We start from the raw sequence: 15920 nt of genomic DNA on the forward strand, positions 1-15920 counted from the left end.
TGCGCCCTGTCTGACCTCTGAAGAAAATGGGCCCAAAGAAAGGTACCAGGTCCTCCAGTACCAAGAACGTTGCTGGTGAGAAGAAGGAACAGAAAAAGCAAGAGGCACTAACCATGACTGGTGTGCCGGCAAATGTGTTTTTGGGACCAAAAAACACATGCCTGCAGCATCGTTGTCCGACGGGAACCAAGCTAGGAGCAGCACATCTGCACCAGCGGGCCAACCCCACCAACCTAGGCCCAAGCCCATGAGTGTCGCAGAGGTACCCAGTCTACTAACGAGCAGCGATGTTGAAAAGTCAGTATCGCAAAGTAGTACACAATCAACGCATGCGGAAACTCAGCAGATAAGTCTGCAGCAGCAGGCGCAGCCACAAGAACAGCAGGCGCAGCTGCAAGAACAGCAGCAGCCACAAGAACAGCCGCAAGAACAGCCACAACAACAGCTCACAATAGTAGTTGTTCCTCCTGAAGTAGGGGCATTTCAGGAAATCGGGCTTCCTGCAGACAAAGAGGGGCAAGCCACTTTTTCAGAAGATCCATTGTATTCCAGACCCCCAGCAAGGAAAAGGAGGGGTATTCCATCATCTTCTTCTTCAAGCCCCGCTTCTGATGATCTTGATGCCACTTGGAAGCCACCAGCTCAGTCTGAGAGTGATGCATGCCACAAGACAAGGCTAGTGAAAAGGAAGGTACCAGAAAGCCTTAGAGTTATGGAGGTAGATGTACAAGAGGGGGATGATGATGATGATGACGAGCCAATCATCACGGACATCTCTCCCGGCCCAAAGGATATGGAGACCAACATTATTACCCTATCCAAAATGGCTGCAAGGAATGTCGCACGGATACCACCAACACAGGTAACACCACCACGACCTCCAGCTTCCATATTTTCATTTGCAAAGGAAAGGCAGGGAGTGGGACCTACATCCAGCTCAACCACCACCACCCATCAGTAGGTAGTGGTAGAAGTCGCAGTGTAGCTGCTCAGAGTCACATTCCAAGCACACCCTCTAGTTCATCTGGTATTGAAAGTGGCATATCCAGCAGCACCAGAAAGTTCTCCTCCCCAGTTTGGGACTTCTTTTCGGTTAGCAGTAAGGAGGAGAACATTGCTATATGCTCAATTTGTCAACATGCTGTTAGGCGGGGTAAGCTTGGTATAAACTATGCTACCGGAGGCCAAACAAGTCATCTCAAAATACACCACACAATCGTGTTGGAGGCTCACATACTTCGCCTAGAACAAAGTAAAACTCAACACATTGTTGTTAGGCATGAAGAATCAGGGGACGATATTATCGCGGTGGAAGGTGAACAAGAGGGAGACAATTCTATACCTGTCCCCAGTAGTGTAGTAGTACCGCCCACATCCTCCTCAGCAACATCTCAGTGGCACCGCAGTAAGAGTCTGAGTCAGGCTGAGACACCAAGGCGACCAAGTAGTATTGCAATGGTTATGAAACAAAGTGCGTCGTTGAGCCTAAATGGGTTAAAGAAAACTGCACCACAAAGGAAAATAATCCAGACTACCATTGACAGCATGCTTAGGTTGGAGGGGCAGTACGAACGCAACCACCCAACGGCATGGTTGTACAATGCGAAGCTGGCTAAAATGTTAGCGCTGGACCTTCTCACTTTTTCATTTGTGGAAGGGGTGGGTTTCCTTGAATTTATGTCATCCATCTGCCCTAAATGGAAGGTTCCCAGCCGGTCCTATTTCGCAAGAGTTGCTGTTCCAGCACTACATCATGATGTGCTGGAATTGGTTGGACAAGCTTTGCAGCAGAGTGCTGTTCACAATATCCACCTAACAACAGACCAGTTGCCAAGCCACTGATTACATGTGCATCACTGCACACTGGGTCTCATTTGTGGGGGTTAGAGATAAGCTATCTGAAGGTGCTGTTGACGCAGCTGAAATTTTTAAAGCTACTTGGAAACATGCAACTGTATCCATGTTCACCATGGAGAAATCTCATACTGCTGTAAACATATTGGAAAAGTTTGAGAACAAGGTTTTTGAATGGCTGTGCCCAAGAGGGCTTAAGATTGGTTTTGTTTCCACGGATAATGGCAGTAATGTGCTTAAGGCCATGGAGCTTGGTTCCTATTTCAGGGTTCCGTGTTTGGCGCACTGCATTAACATTATTATTCAAGACTTTCTGAAAGAAGAAGCCATAGTCAGCAACTTATTGACCATCTGCAGAAGAATATGCACTCATTTAAGCCATTCTTTTAAAGCACGGAAGCAGCTGAGGATCATTCAACGTGACTATAGAATGCCAGTCAAAAGCACTCGTCCAGGAGGTGGCAACAGGTTGGAACTCAACTTATTACATGCTTGACCGTCTGTTTGAGCAGTACAGGTCAATCAGTGAATATGTCATGCGAAGAGGGGATGCTACTGTGAAAGGCATGAGCCTTCAGATGGACCAATGGTGCCTAGTTAAATGCCTGACTGAGATGCTTCTTCCTTTAGAGGTCTTCACACGTGAAGTCAGCAAGGAGGACTCTACTATGGGCCAAGCTATCCCATTGTTGCAAATGCTAGAGCATCAGCTGAAGAAGGTGTCTGAAGAATACAAAGATGTAGAGGAAAAAAAAGAAGTATATGAGTTGGTGAAGAGCTTAGCCCGTCGCTTAGCTGACAATACAAGGGTGCAAAATAAGATTTTGTCACAAAAACATTACATTTGTGCCACAATTTTGGATCCACTGACAAAATGGGCACTGAAGACATTAATTCCTTTTTCAGAAATGGATGTTGCCCGGTACAAAACGTGGATAGCTGAGTCAGCGAGAAAGTTGGAAAATGAACGGCTGCTAATTAAAAGCCCGCTAGATAAACCCACAACAAGTACTGCAGCAGGGCATCCGGCGTCAAGTTGAACTTGGGAGCCTGAGGGCAGTGCGCTTGGCTCAGAACACTCACCCATACTATCTACAACAGAAAGAACTGTATCTTCAGGCCCAGTAAAACCGTTACAGGATTGGTATTTACAGCAAGGCATTGTTAAGTCCAGTGCTGATGCAACAAGAAAAGAGCCTGAAAAAAGTTTTGCTCCCCTGAACATTTAGCGGATGGTCCAGGCCTATCTAGACGACCCAACAGAGGTGTACATTGATCAAAACCCATTGAGGTATTGGCATGGGAAAAGGGCCCAATGGCCAGTGCTCAGCAGGCTGGCGATAAACTATCTGGCTTGCCCTGTTGCAAGTGTCTCTTCGGAACGTGTTTTCAGTGCTGCTGGTTCCATTGTAACTGAGAAGGACCAGTCTCTCACCCAAAAACGTGGAGAGGTTAACAATGATCAAAATGAATCAGCAATTTATACCACCGAATTACACAATACATGAATCAAGGGATGAAGATGAGGACAGCGGCTCAGGTGATGGAACTAGTGTGTTAGATGATGATTACCTACTTCTGGTTGAACCCCCAGAGTTTGAGGACAAGTTATACTTCCCTGACAATTAGGCTTGCACTTCCAGTTCTTACTGTCTTCCTCACTTATTTTCTTTTATTGGTGTATCTGTTTTTCTGGTTAGAAACTTTGAATCACAACAAATCCATCACCACCGTCTTCTAATTGTTTTATTGCCATATACAAGTTCCGGCTGGGTGCATATCACAGTACACTCCTCAAAATCCTGCTCCTCCATCCTCCTGAATCTCCATAAATCCATTGCCCTCAAGAAGTCACATGATGATTGGATGATGCAAAATAGAAGAAAAAAGAAAAAATATTTCCAAGTCCCTCCAAAATAAGTGGACCATGATTGATGATGACTACTATAGCTATCCTCCTTTGTGATCCGAGAGAAACTGCCCATTAACTGAAGATGAGAAGGAACAGGTACTGAATGATGCCATGCATTGGACGCTGACTGAGTGATTTTGTTGTTGTTTGTTGTGCATGAAGTTACTTAATTTTGTACTTTATGTAATAATCAACACACTAAAAGTAACTCAAGTCCCTTTTGCCTTCTTGTATTTTTAATACCAAATTTGTACTTCTACTGCAGGCCGATACATTGATTTTTGAATATAGGAAGGAGACTCACTCGGTACACCCAGACTGAGTTGAAAAACACCATCATGATGACCACAGTGACATAGTTTCTTCACAGTCACTCAGTACACGGATCGGAGATGATTGATGGAATAAGTCAGGCCGTTTCATGAGTGGCATATAAGGTAAACAAGTAAACAACAACCACAGCAGACCTAAAGGTCTGTGTAGCGGTGGAGTCAAGTGTAGCGGTGGTATGACTGCGGTAAATTGTAAAATGATATGTTGCTGGATATGTGCTTTGTCCAACTCTTTCAAAAAATGTACGCTAAATGGGTGCGAAGGGTGCCGTCACCGTGGGCCTGCTCTGTCCTGTTGGTGTTGTAGGTTAATGCTGGAAACAGACTAGAGTAGAGATGATGCATCCATGCCGCCTCGGAAAGTGTTCTTGTTGCACTATACCATTAACTTGTCCATTTTTTCCAACTTGGTTTCAATCTCAATATCCCTTTTGTTTTTGCATCTACAATTACAGGCCGGGCCTTACCCTGTGCTATACTTGGGAAAACAATGCACACTTACCTTACCAATGAATCTACATCTGCCAGGCAGGCAGTGGCGTCACCCAAGATTGATGGACGGAGCATCCATGGGAGGGAGGACCAAGAGGAATGCCGAGATTCAACTCACCATTTGACCAGAATAACACAGTAACAGTATCAACTTTCTACATCTTTTAAATAATTTGATACATTTTTTTGTCTACAATCATTACAACAGTGTGTTCTTGTTGTTATTACTATTATTATCATTAGGTTTACTCTCTGTCTATATTTCATCCCTATAGATATTTTAAAATTTTCTTTGCTGTCTGTAAAAGTAAGCCCGGTAACACTGAACACAAACTGTATGTAATCCGGGTCTCTCCTTATCATCCATCATCATGCATGCATTTCCTTTTTCTCCCTTAACATATTGATATGGATATGGTAGTCTACAAAGATTCTGTCATTTGATGTTTGTCCATGCATACTGTTTTTCTTTCTCAAACCTTTTCCCAAAACCCCCTTCCCAACCATTCAACAAACCCTAACACTCTTCCCCCGGGCTGTGTGACTTATTGAGGTATGACTACATTAAATGTACACCAATAATTTATCACACGCTTGCTGGGGCGGATGTGGCAAAAGCAACAGTACTTCAATTTCAAGGCAGGGTGAGGATCTTCTTCTGCTTGCCCATCCATGAGCAGTATCTTTGTGAGGTAATTTTTTTACCAAAGGAACCGGCTAATACATCAGCATTAATTCCCGGCATTGATTGGATTAATGGATTTCATTTGTTGTCATCCTCCTACACAGCACTAACAGTTACGCTTGTGTCCACTGTACTGTAGGCCTAGTCAAGTGACTCGACACAACTAGAGTTTATAGCTCTGTGTACTACTAGGGTATCTCCACCACCATTATGTTTTGTTATGTTTGGGCATATTATTGTTTGGCAGTAAGTTCTGTACTGTACTTCATTCTACTACTCCTCAAAGAGTCTCTCTCAGGCTACTGACTGTCTCATTTTCTTTTTTGGCAAATGCTGCTGCCAGTGTCTACAACTACTATTACCACCACCACAACCATGGCATGTTAGGAAAGAAAACCATCATCACCATGCAGCCATCGCTGTGCCTAAGTTAAACATCAAGCAAAGGTAAGTGAAGTTTGTGGGAGGCATAATTAATAATGGACATGTTTTCGTTAATTCAATTTCAGACACCCCTTTGAGTCCAGTTGCAGAGTGCCTAGAGTAGAAGAGACTGACAGTACTAGTAGGACAAGTCATTCAGTGAGGGGTGCCGCATCTATCTGTTTCTGTCTTACAAAGTCATCCAATTATTAAAATCAAACACTGGCTGTGGGCGGCACTGCACCAGCAAGGAAAGAAGGATGCAGTGTGATGTAAAACAGTAACCCCACCGAGAAAACATTAACAACATCGTATGTAAACTTAAGTAGAAATATATTATTTAATACCCTAACACAAATAAACTATGGAAAAAAAAGCCCACACCTGACCCACCCCTCTCCCTAACCCCGACCAATGTCTGTACAGAAAATGTCCAATTGTCCAAAAGAGAAAACCCAAGAATAATTAAAAATGGGCAATAATAACAGGGTCTAAGTTCGGCGGGCTTTTTTCAGGAGGACACAAACTTGCTCCTCCAGGTGGGCAACAAGGCGCTTCAATGTGCGGCAGTTGCATCCACGGGGGGCAGCACTGATGGAGGGGCGGTGGGAGGCAGCTGCCAGACGGTGGCGCCGTACCACTGGAGGGCGGTGACTGGGGCCCTGGGCTTTGGAGGAGGCTGCAGCTGCTGCCGCCTCCTCCTCCTCCTCTTCCAGGACCACCAGCCGACGATATTCGGTCTGTATGGCCTCCAGTTTCCAGCGCCGGTCCTTGGCTGCCAACTCCTTCCGGTCAGGTTTTCCCTTGGAAGGAGTAGCTATATATGAAGAAGAAAAAACAAGGCTATTGCAAAATATATTCTTAGCAAAGCAGTAAGACAAATATTTCTACACATAGTGTTACGGTAGCACTAGCAAGCACATAACATTTGTGGTATGTACTATCTATCCTCCCACTTTCTTGGACTTTAACATTTGTGGGAGTTTCAGGCATTCAACCAACCATGCATCTGATTCCTATCAGCCACCAGACAGTATGCATGCTGCATGCATCCCATGAATCCTTCTCTGCCAGTCATAAATCTTAAATCTCGCCCATCCTCCTTCCTTCCACTCTTCTTTCCCTTTTCGTTCAACCCATCCATCAAGGTCATCTGATCTGACTTTTAGTCTTCTCCATAAAACTTTCACAGCTGAGTTGAAATCATCAGATAGAAGAGGCCATTGGTTACTCAACACTCCCGCCACTAATGCTTTTACTAATGCTAAGTAAAGGGTGTCTTCAACCGTTCACAACAACCTCTTACTTAGTAAGTCAAATGTACAGTATTATACAGTACACCCTTGCAGTGAGTGAAATGTCAATAAGTAAGGATTTGGAATCTAACTTACCACCGCCCGCCACTGCTGCTGGCTCACCCCCTGCAGCTGCTCCTGCAACTGCCGCCTCCTCCTCTCATCCGTCAGCAGCCGCGTCACCACTGGCCCCGGCACTGGTGGTTGGTAGTGCGCCTTGAAAAAACATTACACATTTTTTAGGTGTCATATACACCTCCCCCTATTTTTCACTAGCAAGATTGAAAAATGAGTTAATAGTAATACATACATATACAACATACATCACTAGTATAAAATACAAATCAGGTAGTAGTAGAGTAGACACTAGTAGTTATATGGTCCCTAGAGTCATTCTAGTCTTTGCTTAGTTAGCCCAAGCCATGCTACCACTTTACCTTTGTGTCTTTTATTTTAGCACACGCGTCGTTACCTAACACCTTGTTGTATAAAGAGTGACGCCTTTGAGCCCACATAAGCTCATACTGCTACTGTCTAAGCGCTGCATACAAGGTCAATCAAAACAAGCCACTTTGTTATGGAGTTCGGGTGTTAGTCCATATTGCTTATCCAAAATGCTACACTTTTTGCCACGACTGCGAAATGCTTGCAATATACTAACGCGCACCATTTTTTTCCTAACAGACGGAAGATTCCATTCAACGAACCAGAGCTTTGCAGAGCTAATGATGTAACCAGTACTAGCTTCTTCTAAGGTGAGGGGTCCACAGAATTCGCTCAGATCTTCATTTATAATTTTATATAAACTATATTCCTATTGCTACTAAGGGGATGGTGGTGCTTCCACCACTGTTCACTTATTAATCATGATTTCGCTTTTTTTTCCTTCGTTCTATGGACTTGCAGTTGTTGTAAGTGTAACTAAGTGCAACAATGTGTATAGTTTTAATCTTATGCATTTTGCTGTTGGTGCTGCATTATAGAACAACGTACAGAGCTTGTCAGTTGCAAAATGCAAATAACATTTTTGAACTTACATAGACTCAGTGGTATTTGGTGTGGATGGACTTACACGAGTAAGCGAGCTAAAGGAAGGGTGTTCAAACTGTCCATGTGCATTGCTTCCACAACTGAGAGGTCGGGAGTGTTATGTTCTGGGTTGTCTACTCATTGGGTATCTTGGGGGGGGTATTCTGAGAGCTAATAGTAAAAAAACACTATTATAACTAGTCGGGCAGGGGATTGTGGTGGGTTCTGTTCTGAGTGAGGTGTGAGTGTGAGGAAGGTCCAACCTCCCATCACCAACATCCTATTTTCTTGTGCAATGTTCTGTATGTGGGAAATCCCTACAACAGTAGTAGTATGTCCTATCCTATCAAAATAGTAAAATCTGGTTGGGCATTTTGTTGGTGGGTATTGTCGAAAAACATCAAGATTAATAAAGCCTCAAAGATTAAGAAGAATAGAAGGAGTACAAGAGGACAACCCAAAAGACTGGACTCATCAATGGCTAGAGCTACTGGTGAATCTGAGTTTTATTTAAAACCTTTTAAATAAAGAGTGGCCAACTGGGCATGCTTAGCTACAGACAGGCTAATAGTAGTAGTACAGGGAGTCATAGCAGAGGCAGTTAGAGGCAGGGATAACAAGAATCTAGAAACAGATAGTCTAGATCGAAGGGTAATTGTTGGTAAAAAATAGCATTAGGAAACGGAAACAATAGTTCGGGAAAAAAAATACGGTGCAGTAAAAGTTAGTGAATAAGAATTAATAATAAAAACAGGAAGACTTACTGGGGCCAGCAGAAGAGCCCTCGTTCTGGTCCTCCTGTCCGACTGGAACTGCTCCCGCCGACTCTGCCCCCGTCTTCTTGCCCCTGGGTGCTGATCATGAAAGATATAAGAAAGAAAGAGACAAACATTGATGATTGGTGTGAAACAAATAAAATAATTTTATAAGATTTTCTAAAAAACATTTGTGTAAACAACAATTGCAATAAAATTGACCTATCTAATCTGGTCGACAAGTAGTATCTGGGGATTCGCGAACCGACTAGTTATTAAGGGCCTCATGTAGGAAGCCCAAAACCGGTTGGTAACGGCCGATTTTCGGTAAATATACCGTTACCGACCGGTATTAGGGCTTTTGAGATGTAGGGGGCTCATTTCATGATTCGGTATTTACCGAATCGGTAAAATTACCGAATCGGTAAAATTACCGAATCGGTAATTTTACCGATTCGGTAAATACCGAATCATGAAATGAGATGTAGGGGGAGTGTGTCGTGGGTGTGGGGATTCGTTATTTACCACCAACTAAAGGTTGGTGGTAAATGACGAATAGGTGAAAAAAAGCAGGGCATGTATGTGTGCCACATGTGCACACATGCAGGAATCAGGGGTGCAACAGGGTGTCAATGTGACACCCTGCCACCCTTGAATGTGCTCCCCCCATTACCGAATCGGTATTTACCGATTCGGTAATGAGGCATACCATCCCATTGAGAAATCAATGGGAAGGTATGCCTCATTACCGAATCGGTAAATACCGATTCGGTAATTACCAAATTTTTCCGATTCGGTAATATTTACCGACTTTTTACCTACATTGCATTTACCACTTCATAAATACCGATTCGGTATGATTCGGTATTTATGAAGTGGTAAATGTAATTTACCTACATGAGGCCCTATGTATCTACACTAATCCAGTGTTCCATTTTGATTCCAGAATACTAACTAAGCCTAAATAGTACATACCACCTGACCGAGCCCACCTATTCCAGGCGCGCCAATTGTACATTAAGTAAGCATTTCCACTTCTTTTAGTCCTCAAAAATCCATAAATGGAGGACATATGCCTGTATTTTTGCATACACTAAATTTTTGGTTGGTTGTTACAGATGTTCTGCTAGTGCTAAGCCTATTAGCACTCACTGAACAAACTACAAAAGGTTCTACTAAGGACTGAGGTAAGCACTAGCACCACTAGCAGCACTCAGCAGCACATGACGTAATGGAAAGGGCGTCACAGACCACTAAAAAATTGCAAATTTATAATAAGTAATTAAACCTAAGAATCAATCCACCCCTATCTCTTAGTGACAGGATAAAGGAAGGACTAGAGTCACTCTAGCATTACCTAACTTAAGTTTTCTAAAATAAACTCTTACATAATCACGCAAAACGAGCGCAAATGCAAAGCTGCAAATAACAAGATTAGTAGCGCAGAGCACCAGTGTCATAACAATCACAGAAGACTTTTAAACGTGAATTACCTGCAATGCATGTAAGCAGCAGCATTCTAGCTGGTCGGAAAAAATATATATTCGCAATATATAACACAGAGCAGAAGAAAAGACACAAAGTAGTAATAATTAAATAGCTACTCACTGAGACCCGGGACCTCCACTCCTAACAGGTCCAGCAGGTCCTGCTCCCGGTCCAGGATATCGGACCACCGGTGCATCAGCTGGTTCTGGCTGCGCCGGGCACCCAAGCAGCGAAACACTGCCTGGCGCACCTTTCGCCACCGCTGCCGAGGCTCCCGAAATCCGTACCTGTACCCAGGCCTGCCGCCTGCTGCCAGGGTTAAGGGGAGGTGGCGCTGCACAAAAAAAACCAGTGCAGCAAACTCCACCTTCCCAAATAAGGCCCGTGCCTGCACCCCTTGTGGGCGCCGCCTTCTGCAAGGAAGGCGGTCGCGGCTTAGGCTGCGATGCCCCCTGTGGCCCTTTGCCATGGTTCTGGGGTAGGCGGGGGGTGGAAAAGAAAAGGTAAAAATTGAAAAGGTAAGTAAAAGAAATGAAAAAAGCAGGTAATAGAAAAAGAGTGAAAATGTAGTTAAAAGACACACAAAAAGTAGACAAAAACAAAAAATATAGAGTCAGGAAAATAGAGAGAGATAATAAATAAAAAAGATCAAAAAAAAGTTTTCAGAAACAAAGGATTGAAAAGATAGAGGAAGGATTGAAAAGCAGGCCCCAGAACCATATCATAGAGTGAAAAACAAGATGGCCGCGCCCATTGCGACCGCATGGGCAAGTTCGGAAGATATTTTCCCCCCGAGCACGCAAAAAGCATCGCGAACACGCAATACGCGTTCCCGAACAGGAAATACCTAACGCTAACAAGCGTGAGCATGCATTGCGCGACCCGGAACAGGAAATAGCAATGCGAGCGGGCGGGACAAGTGAAAACAAGATGGCTCCACCCATTAGCGACCGCATGGGCAAGTTGGCGACACATTTCTAACGCGGGCTCATGCAAAAAACATTGCAAACGGGCAGGACAAAAACTTTCGCGTCTTCGCGATATTTCCGCGTCTTCGTGATAATTTTTTGCGTTTTCGCAAAGATTTGCGTAACGCGATTACGCAATTTCCGCCCACCCTTATTTTAACCTTATTAAGTTTGCTAAAGTGAGGAAATATGAATTTTGTGATCAGTTATGTCCCCTATCGTAGACCCCAACGGCTCCATGTGCATGCTATAAGTACATGTATGTTCCCTCCAGTTCTAGCTCTGAAGACGCAAATACATGTGCGTCCACCGTCAACATGTCCTCTCTCAGATCCGCCATGAATGGGTCAGATATTCCATTCCTAAGTATGAAAGGCCACCGACTTTATGTGGTTCACTTTCCACATTTTACAGATTCAGGCGAGTAGGTCCTGAATTCTGTCATCCAACCTTTCCTGCTTTCTGCCTCTGAAAGCTCCAGTCCAAGCCCGCATCTGTACCCATGAACTTTGTCCTACTCCCTGCGCGGCTAACGGTGCCTGATCCAGCCTGTTGCCTGCCAAAAACTGTATTTCACCTTCAAGATTATCTGCTTCGCTCCTCATCCGATGCATTCCTGTCTAGTAGTTTAGGTAAACATTCTTCCAGCTACCATGCAAAGGGCCAGGCCTCGCTGTCCTCATGCAAGTAATTCATAGCCCCTGTTACCATGGAAGATTCCTGCCCCCTCGCATCTCATACAGACACTTAGACGCTTGTACACGCACTAACAGTCAGTATAGAATAGATTCTATCCTAGAGACCTTTCCTTGTGGATAACACAGTTCTTTAAACATAGGATATTAGATATGATTTGGGATTAGGTTGACATAACCCCCAGACTTCTGTCTCCACATGTAGAGTTAACCCCTTCGGTGCTCATGACGGAACGGTTCCGTCATGAGCCACGGTTGAGCTGTGCTCATGACGGAACCGTTCCGTCATGACCACGCCCGCGCAAGATTCCGTCAGCACAGCGGCGGAATCTGCGCAGCATGGAAGGGGTTAAATGTCAAGTCCCCTTCACCCTCTAGTTGCACGTCAATCACACGTCATGCGGCTGCGCGCGCATCTCTGCCAAATATTTCTGCTGACATTGCAGGATTCTCTTATGGATCCACCCACTTGTGACATCATGTATAATGACGTTTTATAAAGTTACGCCTATATGTCCGCCTTTTTTAGTTACGTATGCCTATTTTATCTGTATTATCAGCTGTTACGCCTCTTGCATCTATCTCAATGTAATGCTTTCCATATAAATACGATTACCTGTCAATAATGTATGCCCTTCCTTCCTGAACTTTCGTGGTGATGGAATTTGAAGCCTGCAATTCGAATTGTATTTCCTTTGTCAAGGAATAAAGCCTTTAGAACCTCTAATACCACGGATTCTGCCTCTTATATTTACTGAGTTATTCTTACTAGATTTTGCCGCATAAAAAATAGTACCGGTAATGAAATATTTACCACATAAATTGGCGCCCGAACAGGGACACTTTCTCATCTCACGCGCCGGCGGTGCGTTGCAGGCCCGGTCTCCTGCTACAGCTGAACGGACAAAAACGCGTACCCGCAGGATTTCCTGTATCTCCCTCCGGCCAAGCGGGGGCGACTGAGGCTGCGATCAACACCCAGACGAGGCGGTGAGAAGTGCGAAGTATCCCGACCAGAGCCTAGCTGAGAGAGCAAGATCCGAGGTATACAGAGGCCCACCAGGTTCCGAAGCTCCGAGTCCAGTCGAGTCGAGTCCAGTCCGGTCCAGTTTCAGTTCCGTTCCGAGGCCTTCCGTTCCGAGCTACCCGGTGAGTACCATTACCGGGGAGGCATTTAACGTGCACATAGTCTGTGCCGGTCAAGACGGGTTTGGGTACACAAATCCGGTCTGCACTGTTTCAGCAGTGTATCTGTACTGTTTAGCAGTATATATAGTATGTCTTGCATATAAAAAGGTATTATCTAGTGTCAGTATTATGTCAGTAACTAGTTTTCTATTAGTTATCATCATTCGTAAAACTGTTAAGTGTTAAATGTTTTAATACGTTTTATATATATTGTAGTGTGAATGACTGTTCATTATTGTGTTTATTGTATAAAGTGTGTTCTAGTAACCGTCTAAAAATGCCGCTCTTTTCGAAATTAAGACAGATCAAAACCAGAAAAGGGGTACTCGAAGAAGCTGTTCCCATTCCACCTAGGGACACTCCAGGGTACTTTATGTATCATAAGCATGGCCTAGATGCCGTATTATTTCTTGATTTATGGGTGGACTACACCAAGGATTTGCCAGAAAGTCAGAGGTGGCCCGCAACGGGGACCTGGGATGCAGATTGCATCATGAGAGTAGAAGAAGAATTATGGAAAAAGAAAGCCAGACAGTCACAGAAAGATGCCATTGAATTATGGCGTAAAGAATCATATAGACGTACAGAAAAAGCGCTCAGACAGGAAGAGAAAGGTAGAGAGAATTCAAATATAACCCGAGAAAATCTATTAATTGAGGAAGGTACCCGAGTAAAATCAGAACAAGTAGATAGACAAAGAAACACTCTTATGAATGGTATGTATCCTCTTCTGGCCGAAGGGTTACCTAAGGCTACCCCGGAAATACCAAAAGACTTAACTCCTCCATTGCTCCCGATAAAAGCACATCCCAAAACACATCCCAAAACAGCAAAGGACGTTTTCCTTTCCTCCTATTTAGATGACGTAGCTCCCGAGTATGCTAATGCCATACCACACACACCGCTTGCCGATGGTGTTCAACACCAAGAGCATCCGTCTGTATCCCCGCAACTACAAACTCCTACACAAGTTCCCACAGGTCCGTCCGTTTCTACAGTTTTTCCCGCATCTACGATTTCTATCTTACGTCCAACGAATCCTTTCTTGCCCAGCACTTCAGATGGTGCTACAGGAGGTACGACAGACATGTTTGCCACACCGCCGCGAAATAAACAGACCCTTAGAGATTTAGCACTCCAGCGTACACCCCAACTAGCGACATCCGACATGTTTAAAGAACAGCTTGTGGATTGTAGATACAACCCAGTACCAGGTAGACAGGACAAGTTGCTCATATCATCACTACGTATACGACGAGCTACATTGTATTTAATGACGATACCAGGAATGGTTGAACACCTAGACAATATATATCGCTTCGTCCAAACAGGGCGAGGTCCAGAAAGTATTAACGAAGCTATGGAATACCAGAAAGTGGATGTACAAAGACAACTACTACGCTTTTTCATAAATTGCGTAATTAGGAACCAAGACAGGCCTGGGGCAGATCATGATACCATGCAAAAACTTGCCAAATGGGGTCAGAACATATCAGAAGAGAAACATGATAAACAGTCATGCATAGTAGTTATGTGTCGAAAGATCCGCAAGGAAATAGAACGAATACATAAAGAAAGACGAGACGCAGACAGAATTGAATCAGAGGAAGAGGAGGAGCAAGAATCAGAGCAATTAGAAACAATAGCTTACGTAGGTAGAGGAAGACCCCATAATAATACTAGAGGCTTTAATGATCCGATACGTCCGATGCGTCCGGAATGTAATAGACATTTTACAAACCCTATGTTAAATACAAGATCCCCTGAACACCTATTCCAAGCCGCTGATAAACTACTCCGAGATCGAAGGGGGTACCATATGCTTGATTCCATGGACGAACAAAAATTAGCCAGGTCAGCAGTACAATGGGCTGACAGTCCCAGCGAATACAATGATGATGCACTAGCACACACGTTTCTGAATCTTACCCCATACGAACAACGTTTAGCTAGTATATACATGATTCAACACCTCCTTATATTATATAAAAGCCAACACTCCGATCCAGGACCCTTACCTGACATATTGACAGAACTACTCACGAATACATGGAGAGGTTCAGGTACTGATTTGATTAAAGAAATTCTAGAATTTCGAAACCAGTATATAACTTTCGTGTGCCCAGAACACGTTCCAGTTCCCATTATGGGAAGAAAAATGTATCACATAGATAGACAGAATCCGTTACGCGAAGTACACCCAATCAGGGTGAAGGTAATAACTTTACACGCGTGTTTGTGTACACGCCTATAACTAAAATTGAATTATTAGAAATGAAGAAAGTAGTACCCAGCCATGACAAGGATCCAGCAGGTTTCCATCGTGAGATAAAAGACATGTTACTCATGGGAGAGTATACTTACCCCGACATTATGAAAATATTGAAAGTATTAATGCCTGCCGGTGTTTACGAGAAACTCAAAGAAAAAGAATGGGAGGTGGGAGACCAAAAGATAGATTGGACAGCATTAGAAAACGAAGAGAAGGCCCGAGCTGCAGGAGCAGGGCTTGGGGAAAAGACTACAGCACTACCAGGATTACTAGTGCAGGTACTGCCACGTTTATTAACTACGAAAAAGGAGGACTGGGGTGCAATCTCAGCCTGTAAACAAAAGCAAGATGAAGACACTAGTGATTTTTATTCCCGATTTGAAAAATGTTTTGGTATCAATAGTGGCATAAAAGCAAGTAGCGAGTCATATCCACATCTGTTTGTGACAAAATTAGTTGAAAATTCTCTGCCGCAAGTTAAGAATAGAGTATTGAAATTTGAGAGTACCTGGCAAGGTAATACCCCGTCACA

The 15920-nt window shown here is 43.9% G+C and overlaps 1 long non-coding RNA gene across 1 annotated transcript; it reads right to left on the reverse strand.

Moving 5' to 3' along the window:
- Positions 1-6404: 6404 nt before the first annotated feature.
- Positions 6405-8845, reverse strand: LOC146863899 (uncharacterized). The gene is made up of 3 exons (XR_014976586.1): positions 8787-8845; positions 7090-7209; positions 6405-6515 (listed from the first exon to the last, which is right to left on the reverse strand). It is a non-coding gene; the product is annotated as an uncharacterized LOC146863899 (long non-coding RNA).
- Positions 8846-15920: the final 7075 nt, after the last annotated feature.

The sequence above is a fragment of the Triturus cristatus genome, chromosome 2_1 (assembly GCF_964204655.1).
Source record: "Triturus cristatus chromosome 2_1, aTriCri1.1, whole genome shotgun sequence".
In the NCBI taxonomy this organism is placed as follows: domain Eukaryota; kingdom Metazoa; phylum Chordata; class Amphibia; order Caudata; family Salamandridae; genus Triturus; species Triturus cristatus.